Raw genomic sequence first — 11256 nt, 5'->3', positions numbered from 1 at the left:
GCATACTGCATCGGACTGAAGTCCGGAATACATAACACATAAACATACTTGAATCACAGAGACACCAAGCATACTGAACTACTGCATCGGACCGAAATCCAAAACTACTGCTAACTAAACAGGCCGGCATTGTGGTCGTAGACCCGTTCCTACTGGAAGGAAACTCACCTGAACTGCTGAGCTCTACTGATAACCCTCAGGCTACTAACCGACAACCCCTCTGAGCCGCTGCTCCACTAGCTCTCCGAGCTACCAATATCAATATGACACTTAGTCTGACAGTCCTCCAAAAGTCAACTAAGTCAACTCTGGTCAAAGTCAAAGTCAAAGTCCTGGTCAAAATCAACCTTCCAGATCAACCCTACTCGCAGCGTCTGCCTACTGACTCGCCGAGTTCATACGCTCAGGATCCTTTCATTCATGACTCGACTCGCCGAGTCTACTGATTTCCGAGTTCTGCCCTGTCCAACTCACTGAGTCCCCACTCCACTCACTGATCCGAGTCTTAACTCGAAGGGTTTGGGGTTTCGCGACTTGACTCGCCGAGTCCAAGAACAGACTCGCCGAGTCCTAGGCAATCTTCAACAGACTCGCCGAGTTGTTCTTCCAACTCGTCGAGTTCCTGCCTATCTTCATCCAACTCGCCGAGTCTACCCATGTGACTCGCCGAGTTACTACGCGACTCAAGCCTGATATCTAGCCTGACTCGCCGACTCCATACGTGCATTTCCATAATTTCGAGTCACAGAGCTTCTCCTTTGCTCCAAACAATAGATCTGGGTTCCTAGAGTCCATTAGCAACATAAAGTTGCTAACTTTACGTGTTTCTTGTCTCATAATACCAAAAACCAAGCTAAAGAGGAACTCAACTCATGGGGAAAGGCTTTTGCATAGCAACTAACATGGCTTTCTGCACCTTTGGTCCAAATAGAGCTCAGATCTGGAGTTTCAACTCCAGATCTAACTTGTGCACCGATTTCTCATCCCATACTCTCAAAGAAACCCTAAAACTCCATGAAAGATGGATCTAGAAAGGAGAAAGCCAAGGATAACGATTCATTACCTCCAAATGCCCTAAAAAGTTCCACCATCTCTGGATCCAAGGCCTCCTCTTGCACCACTATGACTCTCTTCTCTTCCAAGCTCCAAATTACTTCACCAAGGGTAGATCTTGCTCCAAAAACGATTATGGTGGCTAGGGTTTGGGGTTCTGGACTATAGGGGCCGCAAATGAGCCCTAGGGAAGAGAATAAGATGCTTAAATAGGGTACCGAGTCCTAGAATTAGGGTTTCCCGACCCAGACCAAACTCGTCGAGTCCACTTGCCGACTCGCCGAGTCGGCCACTTACTTTACACCCGGATCCCGCTCCGACTCGTCGAGTTCCTCCCTGGACTCAATGAGTCGACCCCCCTTTAACTTATGGTTTTCCTTTCCTTTCTTGACCTTTCTGATTTCGGGTGTTTCACTTTTCTTAGCTACCGGTGAGAATGTTTCCTCATAATCAATTTCTGGATTCTGAGAGTTAGTCTTTTCCACCATACTATCCTTGGAAGTGTGTACATTCCTATCCATTTAGTCTTCATATTGAATATCTAATTGCAACCCACTATTAAAAGACTAAGCTTCAGATCAACCATTCTCAAACTTGGTTATCCGTCATGGACTGAATTTTGCTATCCTTAGACCCATCTCATTGGCAACCCCAAGGCCTGCCATTGTTTCTTAATAGGTACTAGAATATCCAAATTGGTCCATATTTTATCACTATTTAACGTGTCACCTTTTGCGGTTGATCAAATTCATAAAACTTGGGAGGCGCACTAACTCTACTTTATTCGCAAAGAGGTAAACAATGTCCTTTGACACAAGTGGTTTTCAACATCAAGTTAAGAGCTAATTCAAGCTATAGGTTCAATGTCAGTCATATCTCATATTTCATCAAGGTCAACATGACTCCCACTGACTTCTTTATATGTATATGTTCTTACTCTCAAGGAACACTCATCTTGAGATACAAGAATCACATTCTCATGGGTATTAGTTTCTCATCTAACGAAAGAACTCACAACACCATACCTAAATGTGATGGAACTTTCCAAGTCCACATTTCATCAGGTGTCTACAAATCTACTTAGGCAGTTACAAGGTTCAAAACATGTTCTACTATTTCTATGTGTATTCCCAGAAAATGTAATTGGTAGTGAATCACGAATCATCATAGATTCGAACTAATTAGAATTCGATTCTCCTTTTAGAAACAACATTATATTATGGTTTCCTTGGAGAATGAAATTATCGAAAGCATTCCACAATCTCTAAGATGATCGTAGAACTCGATACTAAGGCATTCTCCATTCCTTTTAGATCGGAAACTCTTTATCTTCCTGTCCAATTGATTCCCTACTTTGTTTTGATACTCTTGAGCTATTCAAAATGTCAAACTTATACTTAATCATGTAAACATAATAAAATCTATTGAAACTATCAGTAAATATGACATAGTAGTGCTTGCCATCCCTTGTCACGGATCTAAAAGGTCCACACGCATTGATGTGTAGAAGATCCAAAACAAGACTCGCATACATCATCCAACCCAAAGTGGAATGATTACATGTCCGGTGTAATTGGAGCTTAGTGATGGGAATCATACTTATTTGGTAAGGGAGATTATTCCACAAGCACGTTGTTATCTACACTATTAGTGGAATTAATATTTAAGTTAATATTGGTACTATTAGAAACATAAACTAAAATTTTATGAATTCCAAATGCAAGAAGAAGTTATACACATAAAACCATCATCTTTATATACTAGAATTTCACTTTTCCATTATCAAATGAAAATTGAAATTCATGTTTATGCATCGCATAAAATGAAATTAGGTTTATATACATATTCGAAGAGTAATAGACAACAACTAAATCTTTCTTCACTCCACTTCTAAGCACAAAGCTCTAAATCTATAATAATTGAGACATGCGACACTCGTCCACTCCAATGATTAGGTTTAGGTCTCGATGCTTAAGACTTCTTTCTTTCTTATAGATCCTTAAATTTCATACAAATGTGATTACCACATAACACATCATGTATCCATGAATTAGAAGTGTTTTGAGTTTGATTATCCAAGTGCTTGATTTAGAGTCAAACATTTGACTTTACCATCTCCAAGTACTTAGGACAACTTCTTTTCTTCTGATCATTTTCATCGAATTGATTGAAACTTGCCTCTTTTGAATCGTGGTTGCGTAGAATAGAGGACACACCAATTCCATTTGTGACAACTGGGAAAACTTCGTCACTGACCACCGTCAGAAATTAGCATAGATAAATAAATGTAATAGAGTGTCAATGTAACATTTCATTTTATAAATAAATATGATTGAGTATAATCTTACATATAAGAATAAAACAACTAATAGGCTCAAAAAGTCATGTCGTACTTCTCGAGGAGGATTTATTAACGTAATATTTCATTTTATAAATAAATATGATTAAGTATCAATATAAGATTTCGTTTGATAAATTAATCCGGCTTTGATTGGAGAAGTTATGATTTTTGTAAAAAGTAAAATCAATTGCGTAAATAAAGTTATTAATGTCAAAATGTCACTAGGAGATTGGTTAGGTTTTGTCTGGTGTCACCAAAAGGAAAGTGAAAGTACATCTTGAGGTGAGAACGTTAAGACAATGAACGCTGAAACAGAGTCTGTATGAGGAAGATATGATTTTTATAAAATTATTTAATTATACCCCCATTAGGCCAAAAGATGAAAGTCAAAACTAGCCAAAACAACCTAACGATAAGTTGTAGTACTACTTGAGATCATCACACATATATAAAGGGGGTAAAGATCAAACTCGTACGCACGAGAGATGATTTTACAAAAATCATTTATATACGCGTGTGGTGCGCGCATTGCACGATGTGCACTCTGACATCCAATTTGAGTACATTGTTGGCGACGTTGCACAGCGAGAGAGTGACAGGCGGCGACTCTCGGATGGAGCCACGGTGCTCATGCGCAACGTGCACATATATTTGTGTGGCGTGCACCCCAAAAACTTGGTATAAATAGGAGTATCCACAGAACCATTCCTGCACACCTCCTAAGTATCTCCCTTTCAATTTCTGATTGAGGCAGTCCATCCCGAGGCAGTCTCTGAAGTTTCTACTCCCGAATCAACCCTACATCAACGAATCAAGATAATAGGGTGAGTTCACGACCCTACCTTTACTGTTTTTACAAGTTTACGTAGGGAATACATGTTATAAGACTACTTTATCGATTTTTACAAAACGGTTATTATTTGTAATATATTAGTAATTTATACAAATACATGAAACGTTAGGATAATATTATGACCGGTAGTTACCCTGCCTAAACTTTAGGAATAATACTATGCCTAGTGGTTATGCTGCCTAAAGCTATATTAAAAGATTTCTGCTAGTTGTTATGTTGGCTTATACCGTAGGATAACATACTACCTAATCGTCATGCTAGCCAAACATAAGGATAAACAATGTAATTAGTTGTTACTCTGCCCTAATATCCTATCAAATAATATCAATATATATATGGTCCATTGGTATAGCCTAGACTGCTCCAGCGCGCCAGCCTGGCCTGGCGCGCTCCTGGCGCGCTCCTGTCAGCCCTGCCTGGCGTTCCCTTGCCAGCCCTGCCTGGCGTTCCCTTGTCAGCCCTGCTGGGGACTCTCCTGCCGGCTCGGCCAGACGCTCCCTCGCCTGGTACTCCCTTGCTATCCTTTCCTGGTGCGCGCCTGCCAGCCTTGCCTGGGTCGCGCCCGCCAGCCTTGCCTGGTGTGTGTCCGCCAGCCTCTCCCGGCGCCTCCGGGCGGCCTCACCCAGCTCCTTGCTAGTTGGGCCTGATTTGGATAGGCCCAAGGTCTGACCTAATTGTCCCATATATAATGAACCGTACCTTCTCCATGATTGAGGGGGACTCTCTCCTAGGTGGTTCAGCCACCACTAGACCCTTCCCTAGATCTTCCCCCATGGCTCAACCGCCACTATATTCCGGCCGGGTGGCTCAGTCGCCACCCGCGACCATCAGCCACCATACACCACCACCAGCACCAAGATGGTTCTCTCCAGCCATGGAGGACCATCTCAAATCTTCTAGCTGATCTAACTTGACCGTCGGAGCCCGCTCCCGGGGCACAGTGCCTGGGGCGGCTCTAACGATATTGTACTGTGATCTCAGATCTCCGCTGCAGCAGAAGACCAGAGGAGCCGCCATAGGTCGATGTCGCATCATTTGGCGCCATCCCGGATTCGAGCAAGTAGCAAAAGCCTTAGTCGCTTTCAAGCTCGTTTTTCCTCAGATCTAATGTGTTTTCATCTCAGGTTTCTTCAGATCTGTTGATCTCTAGTATGATTTGGTCAATTATGTTCATGTTTGGCATAAATTTGTTCAGATCCGTTTGGCTTTTGCCAAGATCTGTTCAGATCAATGTGTTTCTTGACAAGATGTCTTCAGATCTATTAAGCCATCGTTTAGATCTCAAGATCTATTTCATTTTCAGTTCAGATTTCTTGAGGTATTTTCGTTTTTCAGCTCAGATCTCTAGATATGAAAGTTTTTGTTCACTTAATCATCTCTCAAGTTTAAAAACAGCAACTCAGACCCGTTTTAAATATATTTTCGGGGAGAGAAGAGGTTTTCAGGAGCTCCTCTCTATTTTTATGTTCATATTTTGGTGTTTTATGGAACAACTCGACAGTTGAAGAACTTTTTGGTAGATATTTACTTTATTTTGAGTTTATGTTATGAAGAAATCACCTTCGGTTTACGGTTTTCTTTAGGTGCTTAGAAAAGAAAACGAAAATTTCTTAGATATGTTTGTTGTTCATACTTTAATGACTTGATGAGCAAGTTGAAAAGAAAAAAAAAAGTTCATGAGGAGAAAACCTCATCAGATCTCGTTTTTGTTTATATCTTAAAGGTTGAGAAAGAAAAGAAGTTTTATGAGTTTTAAACCCACTTTCATCAGCTCTTAAGATCAGAAAAAATCATTTGTTAGTTGGTTTTTTCAGTATATAACTCCATTTTACAACTTCGGCTCTTGTATTCATTTGCATTTTGGTGATTTCTTGAGCATTGAAAAGGAAAGAGGTTTCTACGGTTCATAAACCATCCTTTTTGTTCAAATTGAGAAGAAAATCCGTTTTTTAGATAAGGAAATTTGTATGTTTTTTACCAATTTTGACAGCTTCCTGTAAACATAGCTATGTTTCTTGTACATTACAAAAAAAAAAAAAGAGAGAGGAAAAATAACTTAAGCTCATAATCTTTTATAAATCTCTATCTCTGTAATTATTTTGCTTGTACACAAAGCTATGTCCATTGTACACTTCTTAAAACCCCCAAAAATTCGTTTATCCCTTCTCACCAAAACCACCTGACCACATTTTGTTATTTTTAACTCAAAGATTTATTCTAGCCTCTCCAATTTACTGCTCAAAAAACAACAAAAAAAGAAAGTAAGAAGAGACTTCTGGAAATAATGTGTAGAAAGAGGCGTAATAAAGAAAGGGGGGTGTATAGTGTACCCAGATAAAAAGGAAGAAGACAAAATACAGCTGGTGTGTCATATGCAGCGTAAGTGTAGGTGGGATCCAAGCATTTTGAAAGATACAGAAGAGGCAAAATGGGGCGCATTTGGTCAACGCTCCTTTGGAGTAACCCGACTCACCCTTTCCATTCAACCGACAACAACCACCAGATCGGGCGTACCGATGACCCAACAACATCGTCTTCCTGTGTAGACGGACTCCAATGAGGAACACAAAAATAAAAAACAATCATAACCAGGGATTTCAACCACCAGTCGCTACTAGTTCCAGGCACCCGACGAGGCACCACCGGCCTTTCCTTTTCGTGACCTGCTGAAGACAGCCGGAGCCGGGGACCGCCGATCACTCGTCGGGACCAAATGACAGCAGATCCGAAGCAAATAACCACAGGGGCCTCTCCATTGACCCATCAATCAAAAACAAGCCATCACCAACCTATAGCTCCGACGAGCGAGCTCTGGAGGCAACAGTCTCTTGGCGACCCAAAACAATCTCTGGCCCCGGCGTTTTTGTTTAATCAATATTGGATGAAATTACAACACCGCCACTTAACCTCCGCGCCCCTGTGTCCAATTAACCACCGCATACGCCGGACGGTCGAAGAACCTCGGTCTCTAAGAGCTGCTCCCTCTGCCAGACTACCTGTCATCGCCTCATCACTACCGGCAACCCAACACGCCAATGTCGCTGCCGGAATCGCTGCTCTGTTTTCTTTCTCCGCCATCGTCTCCAGGCAACGAACCACCGGGAAAGGCCGGCAAGATGTCTAGGACACACAAGATACCCAATCACCGACGTGTTCCTTTTTGGCTCCCCACTTGAGAGATTGGGAAAATAAGATGTTGGCTGGAATCCTTCTATCCCCAAGACGCAACAAATGAGAAAACCAATGGGCCCAAAGCTGGCCAGCCCATATGCGCACCATATAATAAAAAAACAATTGGGCTAATTATCTTTACACAAATGTACTGTGGTTATTGTGGGCTCCTCCTAAAAATTGGCCATATGATATCGGTCAATTTTTAACAAGCCTTATTTTACCAATTAGCCGCTCATTGCTTTCTTGCTGTGATTTGACCTAGCAAAATCAAGATGTGTTTGCGGTCCAGTTCATCTTGCACCATATAATAATAATATAAAAAAAGCCAGATTTAGGCTAACGATTCAACATTTGGGCTCATCCATAAATGGGCTGCTGCCATTATATTTTGGTTTTCTCCCATATTCGATCACTTAGAATATCTCAACAGTTAAATGGGCCGCTTTCGCAAGAGAAAAATCAACAACTCAACGTCATGTGCTCCGATCCAGTCAAGCTGAATATGATTCTATAAGATGCGGTCCGACCATCTCAATGTTTTTAAGGAAAAAAGGGAAGAGAAGAGTAGTAAGCTACTACTCGTGACAAATTTCGGAATGATCCTCAACAACTGCGTTGCTCGGCTATCAGTAGTCGTACTGACCAGCTTCAGGCGGTCTCGCTACTCAGCTATCGCCATTCACGTTGATCGGTCACGCCAATCTTGCTATTCGGCTCTCAACAGCCGCGCCGCCTAGATCTTACCGGTGGCACAGCCTGGCCCTCAACAGCAATGCGGCCCAACACAATAGCGACAAAGTCTAGTCATCAATAGTTGTGTCGTCTGACCGACAGTCGTGCTACCTGGCTCTTATTAGCAGCTATATGACGGTGACGGTCATTCCCCTTTTCCTCGCCTCCTCTAAGAAAAAAAAAAGGGGGGGGGGGGGGGGGGGTAGCACCACACTATGCAGAAACGATTTTTATTCCGAAGGGGTAGAATTAAAGTATATGAAGAGCTGATACCGTACGTGGTAGTGCATTCCCGAGGTGACTTTTGTTCGAAAAGGAAGTCTCGTAGTTTAGCCCTTGGGGGCCTCGTTGCCCAGCTCTCAATAGCCTCGTTGCGTAGCCGTCGGTAGTCAGCCAAGACAACGAGGCACCGATCGTCACTACAGCTAATGATGCAGTTAAGCATCAGGTGCCATTACACTTTACCCCAGACTTATCGCATGAGCTAGACACACAGATTGTAGGGTGCTACGCCTAATCATGCGAGGTTCAGTACCCTCACCTCGAGTCGCCTGGCTTCTCAGTCGGGCTCCATTATAGCGGCAAGCTCCACATACGAGGTTCAGCACCCTCTCCTCGAGTCGTTTGGCTTCTCAGACTGACTTCATTACAGCAGCAAGCTCTGCATTTGAGGTTCAGTACCTTCGCCTCGAGTCGCCTGACTTCTCAGCCCGACTCCATTATAGCGGCAAGATTCGCATGCAAGGTTCAGTACCCTCACCTCGAGTCGCCTGACTTCTCAGCCCGACTCCATTACAGCGGCAAGCTCTGCATGCAAGGTTCAGTACCCTCGCCTCGAGTCGCCTGGCTTCTCAGCCCGATTCAATTATAGCGGCAAGATCCGCATGTGAGGTTCAGTACCCTCGTCTCGAGTCGCCTGGATTCTCAACCCGAATCCATTACAGCGGTAAGCTCCACATGCGAGGTTCAGTACCCTCGCCTCGAGTCGCCTGACTTCTCATCCCGACTCCATTATAGTGGCAAAATCCGCATGCGAGGTTCAGTGCCCTCACCTCGAGTCGCCTGGCTTCTCAGCCCGGCTCCATTACAGCGGCAAGCTCCGCATGCGAGGTTCAGTACCCTCGCCTCGAGTCGCCTGGGTTCTCAGCCCGACTCCAGTATAGCAACATGCTCTGACCATTCCACACGATGCTATTTCGTGTGATTTATCTACGATCGTCGGTAGCCAAGCCCGATCCGTTACACGCAATGCTCTCCCGCGTGATTTATCTACGATCGCTGGCAGCCAAGCCCGATCCATTCCATGCGACGCTCTCTCACGCGATCTATCTACGATTGTTAGCAGCCAAACCCGATATGTTACACGCGAGGCTTTCCCGCATGACACCTCCATGATCATTGGCTACTATGCCCAAGCTATTCTTATAAGTCGTGCATCACAAGCTTCTTCCACACCATGATCTTGGTGCTTCCCCTCTCACAGTCATCATGGTTCTCTTGTGCTCGGACGATCGATGAAGTGTTATTCACATTACAACCTGCTATAGTGAGGATACTCTCTAGCAAGAAGGTCATCACGACAGCGGCCCTGCTACCTACGACCCCATAGCACCTCAGTTTCCTGGCTCTCGGAAACAGTCTTGTTGCGTAACCCTACCTGTAGCCTCATCGCGTATCCCACAGCACCACTGTCTCCTGGCTCTCGGAAACAGTCCTGCTGCGTAACCCTACCTGTAGCCTCGTCGCATACCCCATGACATCTCTGTTTCCTGGCTCTCGGAAATGGTCTCGCTGTGTAACCCTACACGTAGCCTCGTTGTGTACTCCACGTGTGACATCCCCAATTTCACGGCCAGAAAATACCGATTTGTTTATGCTTTGTTTTATAAAATCAGAGTAATCTTTTAAAGAAAACAGTTGCGGAATTTGTTCCCAAAACAAAATATGATAAAAATTATCAAAGCATTTCTTTAAAGAAATGTATTTTCATTATATAACAAAATCTCGGGATGTCATGTTCAATATAGAACAAAAGCATAAACAGAACAAAATAGACCTTACAACAGTTATTCATAACTACTGGCCTATAATCCAAAATCTCTCGTCAAGTCTACCAACTTATACTCTTGTGTCATTACCTGTAATGCAAAGAAAACTGAGTGGTCAGGCTTGGGAGCCTGGTGAGCATATAGGGTTTTCAACCCACAATAATATAATTATTATATTCAATTATCAAACAATCAATCCAATTACCCACCCCCATTATCTCCATTTATTTCTTAAAGATATATCCTAAGAACCGATTACCCTTCTCCTATTCATTCCTAAGGATTGCCCTAAGGAACTGGCACAAAGTCTAGTGCTGCCAAGGTTCTTAGATTACCTCTGGTGAACACGCAATTCACAATAATTAATGAACACCTAGTTCAAGAACACCTAATGAACACTTAGTTCCAATATTACCCAATGAACACCTACTTCACAAACACTTAACGAATACTTAGTCAAATATCCCTAATGAACAATAAGTTCAAATATCTAATGAACACTTTGTTCGAATATCCCTGGTGAACCCAATCACCTAAGGAACACAGAGAATGAAAGCTCTTAGTTCAAACAACGTGATAATAAAGTATATCACGATCCTGCAAAATCACTAATATTATAAACACATATAAATTATATTTCTAAAACAATATATCCCATCCCGTCGATCCCCACATACTGACCCTATAAAATGATCTTACGAGATCTAGCCTAAGGAATCGATATGAACCACAAACTGACGAAGCTGCTTCTAAAATTCCTTGGCAGCAAACGAGGATCAATAAAGACATCAAATGAGGGGATTGGAATAAGTTTCACCACGAACATTCGTTCGTAAAAGACAGAACCACAAGACATTTTAAGTCAGGGGTAGTTATCTAGAGAGCAATGCCTAGGCGTGGTCCGACTAACATGAGGTATTATACCCCCAGACTCTACCTATCCCAGCATTGAACTTTGCCTAGTAGTGGCCTGAATACATGAGGTATTTCACCCCCAAACGCACCCTATCCAGCAATATAACACTAGACATACCTATAAGTGGTCTATTACCGAC

General features: G+C 42.8%; 1 long non-coding RNA gene across 1 annotated transcript; it reads right to left on the bottom strand.

The window, feature by feature from the left end:
* Positions 1-6299: 6299 nt before the first annotated feature.
* On the bottom strand, positions 6300-7644 carry LOC111895315 (uncharacterized). The gene is made up of 2 exons (XR_002851535.2): positions 6578-7644; positions 6300-6481 (listed from the first exon to the last, which is right to left on the bottom strand). It is a non-coding gene; the product is annotated as an uncharacterized LOC111895315 (long non-coding RNA).
* Positions 7645-11256: the final 3612 nt, after the last annotated feature.

The sequence above is a fragment of the Lactuca sativa genome, chromosome 4, assembly GCF_002870075.4.
Source record: "Lactuca sativa cultivar Salinas chromosome 4, Lsat_Salinas_v11, whole genome shotgun sequence".
Lineage (NCBI taxonomy): Eukaryota > Viridiplantae > Streptophyta > Magnoliopsida > Asterales > Asteraceae > Lactuca > Lactuca sativa.
This window is presented reverse-complemented; position numbering and strand designations above follow the sequence as displayed.